Source organism: Orbicella faveolata, unplaced genomic scaffold, assembly GCF_042242905.1.
Source record: "Orbicella faveolata isolate gen_17 unplaced genomic scaffold, um_ofav_v1 contig_27, whole genome shotgun sequence".
Lineage (NCBI taxonomy): Eukaryota > Metazoa > Cnidaria > Anthozoa > Scleractinia > Merulinidae > Orbicella > Orbicella faveolata.
In genome coordinates, this window is record NW_028301555.1 from 9,498,389 (window position 1) to 9,508,095 (window position 9,707).

Genomic DNA, 9,707 nt, shown 5'->3' on the forward strand with positions numbered 1-9,707 from the left:
TTTCTTAAATATAGTTAGATGTAGGACGGAAGTTTCTATGTAAAATTTTAAGAATTCTTACTACCACTGCAAAGTCACAGCCGAAGACAGTGATTTTGTTAATATGGTATTCGTCACGATGCATAAGTTTTCAAGTGTTTATGTCGTTTTTAACTTGCGTCATGCGTGAGAGTGAAAACAACGTCCAAAAAAAACTGCATTTTCGAAGAAAATTAAGGGACCCTTTCTCATGCGGCAGATAGTGAAAACGTCTTGTAAAAATCAAGGCAGAATGTCATCATTCTCTTAAGAATATGCTTCCCCCCCTCACCCCTCCTCCCCTCCCCTTCCCTCCTGGGTACTTGGTTCGTTTTCGTTTTATTCAACTTGAGCTAACTTGGAAAAACTAGCCAGGATAATTGTAAGAAACGTTAGTGAGTGAACCCTTGTCATCTTATAGACGATTCGACTGAGGCCTTGAACTACTGTCATGGTCTTGCATAGTAACTACCTTCACTTAGCGCCTCCCTCTTTCCAATCGTGCAGTTAGTTTCAAGGGATTTTACCCTAAATGTTCAATAAATTTAAAAACCCATCAACAGGGCACTGATCAGCAGAACTGATGGCGAAGAATTCCTCAAACGATGTTGTTCCTACCACTGATATGATGGAATCTCCTGAAGGTACATCACGAGGTGAAAAAAATAAAGAAGAAGAAAAAAAACAAAAAACAGATCTTACGATATGGCTGGCCTGTAACAAAGAATATCTTGTACATTTATTTCTTACAAGAAATCGCTTTCAAACTCTCTCGTCCTCGACTCATCACTTGCCACTTGGATCCGTGAGTACACTTTGAGGTCTTCAAGAAAGTTTTCATATAGAGTATATTGGAATGATTTCACGATGTGTCCTTTAGGAGGTGACGAGGGATTTAAATAACCCTTCAGTTTAAAAGCTTGTTCTGCTCGTTGTTTGGCTGTAAACAATTGAATACCTAATCATTATATGCTGCCATAAGGCCACCTCTGGCTTGACAGTGGATCACAAAATAAATTCACCGAAAGAAAAATAGTCTTCAGGGCAGAAAACGATTGTTTAATAAGACTACCTTTACAAAAATACACCTTTTACAACAGGCAAGCAATGTAAAAACGCGGTTCCAAGCAATGAGTTTCATGCACCGCTTTTGCAGTAAACATAAAGACAAAGCTTGTGTGATGATATGACTAAAAAGCTAGTGTGATAACTTGACTAAAAGCAAGCATTTGTGTTTTTATTTACTTTGACGTGTTTAGTGAAAGCAGAGGCTGAAGGCGACAGTGTAAATTGTGGCCAAGGAGTTTCAGTATCCTTTGAGTTGCTTGCTATGGTGTTAAATGGTTATCGCAAATCTGACGACCATGAACTGTGAAATAAGCCACAAAGGGTTGATAGCATGTTTAATTTACTACGAAGAAACAAGTAGCCATTTTATAACAAGTATAGATTGTATTGTAAGTCACAAGTCACGGAGTCGTAATCAGAGTGGTAATCGAGGTCGTAATCAGAAGCGTGTCGCTATACGATGTAGAGAAAATCAAACCAATGGAGTCTGAAGCAGAACACCCATTCCGCTTATGACTCCCTCGCTTACGACCTAGTGAAAACTAGATTGTCGGAGTCGGAAGCGGAAGCGGAAGAATAAACCAATCATAATGCTAGATTCCGGGCCCTGTGATTGGTTGGTTCTTCTGCTTCTGCTTTCGATTCCAACAGTCTAGTTTTCACTGGATCATATTCAACGGAGTCGTAAACGGAACCGGAAGAAATGGAAACGTTCCGATTCTTCCGACTCCAGTTCCGTCGAGCTTGTGACTCCGCCTACGACTCCAATTTTTAATTTTCACTAGGATGTAAGCTCTCTTTCGACTCCGACTACGACTTTCACTCCCAGTCCATCGCCAGTGAAAACCAGCCTATAGGAGTACTCCATCGACAATAAATTTCACATCTTTTAGTCAGTGCCGTGTATATGCATACATAAATACATTTATTGTCATGCGACCTATCTCGTGATGTTACGTTCATAGTGAGTACATAGTACAGTCTGTATAATCATAAACAGGTATAATGGAGGATTACTGTAATTCAGACGTAAATAAATAGTTTTCTCAACTTTGAAAAGAGTGATGAGCAAAGCCAAATGATGATGGAAATGAGGGACATGTCCTTAAAGACAAACAGCACAGACAAAGAAGGTTCAAACCCTGCCACCCACGAGGACGAGGTAGGTGGCTAAGCCGTAGTTTGTGTTAGCACGTGAGTCCAACTGATATGCTGCTTGTTGAATTTGTATGTACTTAAGAGCAAACGTTCCAATCTCTCAATGCAGAGCGGGTTGGCAGGAATTCAAAGTAGAAGTAAAATGTACGTTACTGACACGGTTGTGAAATGTGGTCACTTTTCACTTGAATGGTATCATATATAAACTCTAAAGAACATAAATAAAATGGCGTCGTGATTCCGAATTTGGAGTTAAGACAGATTCTTAGCATTGAAAGCATTTTATTATGGCATGAACTCGAAAGAACGCCAGCATTTATTATCTGTCAAAGAAAACGTTGGCTGAAAAACGGCTGAAAATCATTGCTATTGGTTTCCATTGCCAGAGAACCAGAGGAGAGAAAATGGAAAAAGAGATACACGAACGAGCGACAAAATGTCGGGAATATCGCGTTACTGGCCTCAGATACTTTTTCGTTGATGATTTCAAAATGGCTATAAAGTACTTCCAACTTCAAATGTCTACTGCCAAAGAAATGGAAGACAAAAGTGGTGAAGGAGATGCATATGGAAACCTTGGCAATGCTTATTACTCTCTCTCTGAATTTGAAAAGGCCATAGAAAACCACCTCCAACATCTTAGCATTGCCAAACAAGTGCAAGATATAGATGAAGAGGGGCGTGCATGTGCCAATCTTGGTATTGCTTATGACTCTCTTAGTGATATCAAGAACGCCATAGAGTACCACGTGCAACATCTTGGTATTGCCAAAGAAACGGGCGACAAAGTTGGGGAAGGACGAGCGTATGGCAATCTTGGTAATGCCTACCACCAATCGGGTGAATACGAAAAAGCCAAACAACATCACGAGCAACATCTCATCATTGCCAAAGAAGAGAAAGACATAGTCGGAGAGGGATTTGCTTATGGTAATCTTGGTATTGTTTATGTCACTCTGGGTGATTTCAAAACGGCCATTAAGTGTCACCAGCTACATCTTAGTATTACCAAGGCACTGGGAGACAGAGTTGGAGAAGGAGGTGCATATGCTAATCTTGCCATTGCTTATCACAAGCTGGGTGATTTTAAAACCGAAATAGAGTACCTCCAGCAACATCTGAGTATCGCCAAAGGAATGAAAGATAGAGCCGGTGTAGGACGTGCTTATGGCAACCTTGGCGTAGCCTACTGCTCTCTCGGCGATTTCGAAAAATCCATAGAGTACAACAAGCTTCATCTTAGAATTGCCAATTAAGTAGGTGACAAAACAGGAGACGGACGCACGTATACCAATCTTGGTAATGCTTATAACTCTCTCCGCAATTTCAGTGAAGCGATAGAGTGCTACCGGCAACACATTAGTATCGCCAAAGAATTGGAAGACAGACCAGGAGAAGCTGATGCGTACGGAAATCTTGCCAACGCTTATAAGTCCCTTGGACAATTCCAAAAGGCCAAAGAGTATTACGAGCTAGCTCTTAAGATCTTCAAAGAAATGGGAGATAAAGCTAAAGAAGGAGAAACTTATTCCAGTCTGGGCGATGACCATCTTCAACAAGGAAATTTGGAAAAGGCGATTGAAAACTACAAGTTACATCTTAGCATTGGTACCGCAGTTGAAGACAGAGTTGAAGAAGCAATCGCACAGTTTAAGCTTGGCAATGTTTATCACATTGTCGGAGACCTGTGCAAAGCTGAGTACTTTTATAAATCCAGTGTACAACTGTTTGATAATCTCAGAGATCGCCTTCAATCCAAAGACGAATGGAAAATCAACCTGCGGAATCTTTACAAAGAGCCCTACACTGCTTTATGGAATGTTATGTTGAAACAAAACAAAACGAATGAAGCTCTCTTAACAGCTGAGCGAGGGCGTGGACAGGCCCTGATGGATCTCATGGAACGTCAATATGGCTTAAACTTGGCTCACCCTGGACCTGGTGTACAAATCGGAACAGCCACTGCCATTTTAAACTATATTTCAAAGCAGATGGGAACAATGTCAGACATTCTAAGACACATTTCATCACCAACCGTGTTTCTGGCAGTTGGAACGGATGCAATCAATTTCTGGGTTCTAAAGACGGGCGAAGAACCTATTTACGTTCAGAAAAAAATTGATGAAAAATATTTTAGGGAAGACGCCGTGCATTCCTTGAAGTCCTTGAATGAAGATGCATACTCCAAAATTGGTGTGCTAGATGGCGTTAAGTGCGATAATCGATCTTTGGATGAACCGACAGAAGAAAGGGTGGCTGATCAAAGTCGTGGACCTGATGGTGGGAAAGGACCAACGTCACCAGGCTGCGAGGATGATGTCTTAACAGTATTGTATGACATGGTCATTAGTCCGATTGCAGACATGATACAAGGTGATGCAGTTACCATTGTCCCTGATGGTCCATTGTTCTTGGCTCCATTCCCTGCATTCAAGGACCAAAACAGCAGGTATTTGGCAGAAACATTTTCCATACGACTCATTCCGACCTTAACCAGTTCAAAGCTGATGGCGACAGAGAGACCAGAGCAGCAACACGGTACAAGTGAAGCATTGCTTGTTGGCGATCCGTGGGTGGGAAGTGTCCGCATCAAGACAAAGAGACTTCATCAGCTCTCATCTGCCAAAGCAGAGGTGGGAATGATTGGAAACATTTTGAAGACGGAGCCTCTCATTGGAGAGGCTGCAACAAAAAAAGAAGTTTTAAGCAGACTAGACTCGGTTGCTTTAGTACACATTGCCGCCCATGGAAAAGTCGAAACGGGCGAGATTGTTTTATGTCCAAATTCTGATCATTCCCGAAAACCAAAAGAAGAAGACTACCTCCTAACAATGGAAGATGTCCTGACATCCAAATTGTAAGCAAAGCTCGTAGTCTTAAGCTGCTGTCACAGTGGGCGAGGAGAGATCAAAGCCGAGGGCGTGGTTGGTATTGCAAGGGCCTTTTTGGGAGCTGGTGCTCGCTCTGTTCTGGCGTCACTGTGGGCGCTTGATGATGATGCATCTCACGAGTTTATGAAGCATTTCTACACACAGTTGGAGAAAGGCCAAAGTGCTAGTAAGTCTCTGAATTTGGCCAGAAAATCCATGCCCGAATCCGGCAACTTCAGTGATGTAAAACACTGGGCTCCGTTTGTACTTCTTGGTGAGGACGTGATGTTTCATTTTGGTAAAACCAGATAAGAAACTCGTTGACATGGGACTCAAATGATCTTTCGAACGCATTTGTAATTAACGAGAACGATCTTTCAAGGCAACATTTACTTTGCTGCAGTATTTTGTTAAGTATTGAAAATACATTTGAATTTGGTAGATCGGTTTAATTTTACCTTTGTTTTTCCTTGGTAATCGAAGGTCATCTGTGATCACGTAGTATTTCTACTGTTTTTTCTTACTATTCATATCGGAGATTAACACCTGTTTTAGTATATACGACAAATTTGAAATGTTTATCTACAAAATTATAGTCTTACTGTATGGCCGGAAAGATGAAAAGGCATTTGAAAAGCTGAAGAATTCACGCTACTAGGCACAGAGCACGCGGCAACAACACCCACAAAGATGTAAAAATGATTGCAAAGCTAAGTTCTTGTTATCTTGCTATCTGCAGTGGTTATGCAATTGATGTATACAGTTATGTTCCCGGCGTAGCTTTTAATTTGTGTACCCTAGAACGTTATTGCTACCATACGATAGTTTTTCATGTTTTACTCTTCGTCCGTTTTTGAGCGTTTTTTTAATAGCCATACCTTGTAAAAAGCTGTGTGTAATGTATTCATCGAATGATGCGACTTTGCGCAATAAAGGAAATTTAAAGCCCTGCGAGAAGATTTGAATATATCTTGATGCCGTACAGTGAAGATTAGATACAGACAAGATATTAGACGGTGGAGAGAAGGTATGAATTTTATACGCTCGAGTGGCAAGAACAGCGTACCAGTAAGATATTTGTTTTTGCCACGAGAACATAAAATTCATATCTTTGAGCCAACGTGTAATGTTCTTTTTACTATATAAAGACCAAATATCTACTGATTTTATTGCGTTTTCAGATAATTGAGTTTTACAAATACAGGTGGGCTTCATAGAAAATACAAAGTACCCAGTGTTCTCGCTCTCAAGTATTTCGGAAAACTCATTCACTTCTTCGTCAATTAGTAAAACAAATCTGCCTGCCACCGCCACATAATTCTAAACAGAAAACGACGCAAGAAACCAAGTTCATTCAACAAAGCTGGAAAGGTGAGAATAGTGACGTCATTGAACGATTCGACACTCGCAAGAGTGAACAACGAAAAATACGCCACTCGGTTCCCGAAGAAAGAGGCTTATCTATGAGTGGTTTAGTTCCCAGAAAAAACATTTTTCTCCATAAAATAACGGTAGTCCCATGTATTAGATACCTTTTGTGTGTGCGTGTGTACAAGAACGGAAACTGCAAAAAAAAAAAAAAAATCATTACAGCGTAACGCAAAGTAATTAACCAAAGTTTCTTTCAAACGTCGGTTTTCCAGCATACGAAATAAATTAATTTAAGTATGTGTTTGTGTAAGCTAAAGTCAAAACCCAATTGTATTGACATTCAACAACTTTTTGTGAAATAACTGGGCCATGTCACGAAAAAAAAAAAACTTACCTTTCTCCTGCGAAACTTTGGTACGTTTCTAAAAACTGTTTCCTTATCTTAACAGAAGAAACTATTTCGTTATTTGCGATAAAATATTTCAGTTTGATGAAATAAATTCAACTCTGGATACTGCATCATCAGATGGCCACAGAAAACAACATTGATGTATTTATTTCAATGTCGTGCACATTAATTTTAACGGCGTGGTGCAAAAAGTTCAAAGGTATATTTTTCCTGAATCCCTAAATGAGCGTGATTTTATCCATCAACGTGTCGAGAGACTGTTTTTGTAAGTTGCTGACGATTACTTGATACTGTTGTTATAACAGATGTTAAACAGACTGTTAAAATGACTTCAAGATTTATCCTACAGAAATGATGCCGATTGGATGAACATAAAGTTTACAACTAAAACCTAATCACCCCCATAAAAGCATCTGCCTGAACTTTTCTATTTCAGTGTGATGAAGTTTGCTTGTGATGATGAACAAAGTTTCTCATACTTTAACAACAGCAAGCAAGGTATCCCACTTTAAGGTAATCGAAATGAAAAAATATTTCTCTTTCTTTTGCTTTTCACATAGTTTAAAAGTAACACACGGATACAAACTGACCCACTGATGTCGCTAATTTCTTAAAATGCATCTCAACATATACACTGGCCACTATCAACGAAACAACTCTTTTTTTAAAGGGTCTTGCTAGTTTGGTTCAGACTTGCAGAAGAAATTCAAGTTAGACTTTGTAAAGTATTTAGCGAAAGACACAGCAATGTGTTCATGTCGTAACCTAGTATATGGCAAAATAGTTAACGCTCATTCGAGCGTTGGGTATCAAAATTTCTACACACTGTTAAACACGGCGTATTGGTTGTTTCTTGGACGCGTAACAAGTTATAGAAGAGACATTCCTAAATTCATTAGTAGATTTGAGAAAGAATAATATAAAGGAAAAGCATGACAAACTATAACATGAATCGTGATTAAAACTGATATGCCACTGTCTAGGACAAGTTTTCATATCTGTACACGTCTAAAAGAGTGATCGATTCCAGAAAGTTTTACGGAAACCAATATTTGTATGTTACTTATGAATTCAGAGGAGACCAAGCGAAAACGAATTCGAGCTTTTGTTTTACTCCCTGCCCACTTGGCTGATTTCAGTTACATGGCACCAGAATCAATAAACGGATAATTCCTGTGCAGAGGTATAATAAATATCACGGAAAAATAAAATAACATGGTATTTTCTCATAAATAACAATCAAGGTAGCGATTCCCGCAAAGAAACAGATGTCTGTGTCGACAGCAGATACAGCCAACAGCCGACTCTTCAATTGTAAACTGGAAGGTTTTCGCCTAATTTGTTCCAACCTTTCAAAACAATTTTTTAAATCACCTGCAGCGAAGTTGATCTTTTCTGTTCAAATGGTTCAGAAAATCTTCGGTTATTGTATAAAATGAATATATTCTCTGTAGTCCGGTGGTTCTTTGCATTCAAGACGTCCAATGTGATAGGAACATTGCCTTACCACTTCGGCCATGTTCTTATTCTAAACAGGCATTTGTTTTGCGGGTGGCTATTTATCTTCAACTGAACTCACGGCTTGATAAAAGTGAAACCCATTTGCTGTGGAAACTAATTGCAAGTTAGTTTCCATTGAAAAGCAAACAGAAAGAAAAACATGATCAATGAAGAAACATGGTAAATTTTAAGCTTGATTGTGACATGGGAAGGACATAGGTAAAGGGAAAAAATCTGAGAAAATCTGTGATCACAAGGTGAAATGTGTTTCTCCAGCAATATGTTTGACGACTTGCATCTTTATATGCAGGATTTGTGATATAACATTTGTACACGTGCGACTACAGAAAATAACATCTGCTACAAGAAAATGCTTTTCCTGCTTTTTCTGTTCCTGTGGATTGAAAAGGATGACTCTCTTGCTATAAAAGGTACACATTTACAAGTTTTTCTCTTGGCGTTAACAAATTAGCCAATCTATTATACTCCACTTTCCCAATCTGCGCTGCGGTCATTTTCAAGCCAGTTTCGTTTCTGATATAAATTCTTTGTGCTCTGTGTCATGAATTTTGAAGTTAAAAAACATTTTGAAAGCGTTTTAAAAACGTTGTCGAGATTGTAGGCAATAAGACGCCAATTGAAAGCCATTCAAATAGAAGTCTGTACGCATGTCAAATTGAATGTGTTGGCCACTGTGTTTTCTATGACTGTATTTTCTATGACATGGTATAATACTAGTTATATCTGCAACACCTAAAGGTTCGTGTGTATACCAATAAAATACAAGTGACTGGTGGAATAATCCATGTTATCACACAACTAAGTTAGTTCAGGAGCCAAATTACTAGCCAATCAGATTGCTCCATTGCCGGTCCAATATCCTCTTAGTATTGGATCGAGCACTTTCCCGAATGTTCCTGCAAAATCACTCTTGAGGATTTTCTGGTAGTTTCAGTCGTGTTGTAAATCTTTTATAAACCAAGATTGCTCGGGACCGGTCTGGGAGAATATCGTCTTTCTGTCGTTTTTGATACGGATTTCGCTGCTGTTGGTATGAACTGTCAAGACCTCGGGCCGATGTTCTCACAGTACAGCCCTCACGCTTAGTCAATAACATATATACATACTACTCGAAAGCATTACATAATGAGTATTAATTCTAACAGAATGCGGCTCAGTGGTAAACAATACTTTGAAAAGTCCTGGATACCCAAACAGCTATCCAAACGAAATATACTGCAATTACACAGTTCCAATTCCAGTTGGTATGGCGTTGGAGGTTACCTTTCATTACTTTAGCCTAGAAGATGATT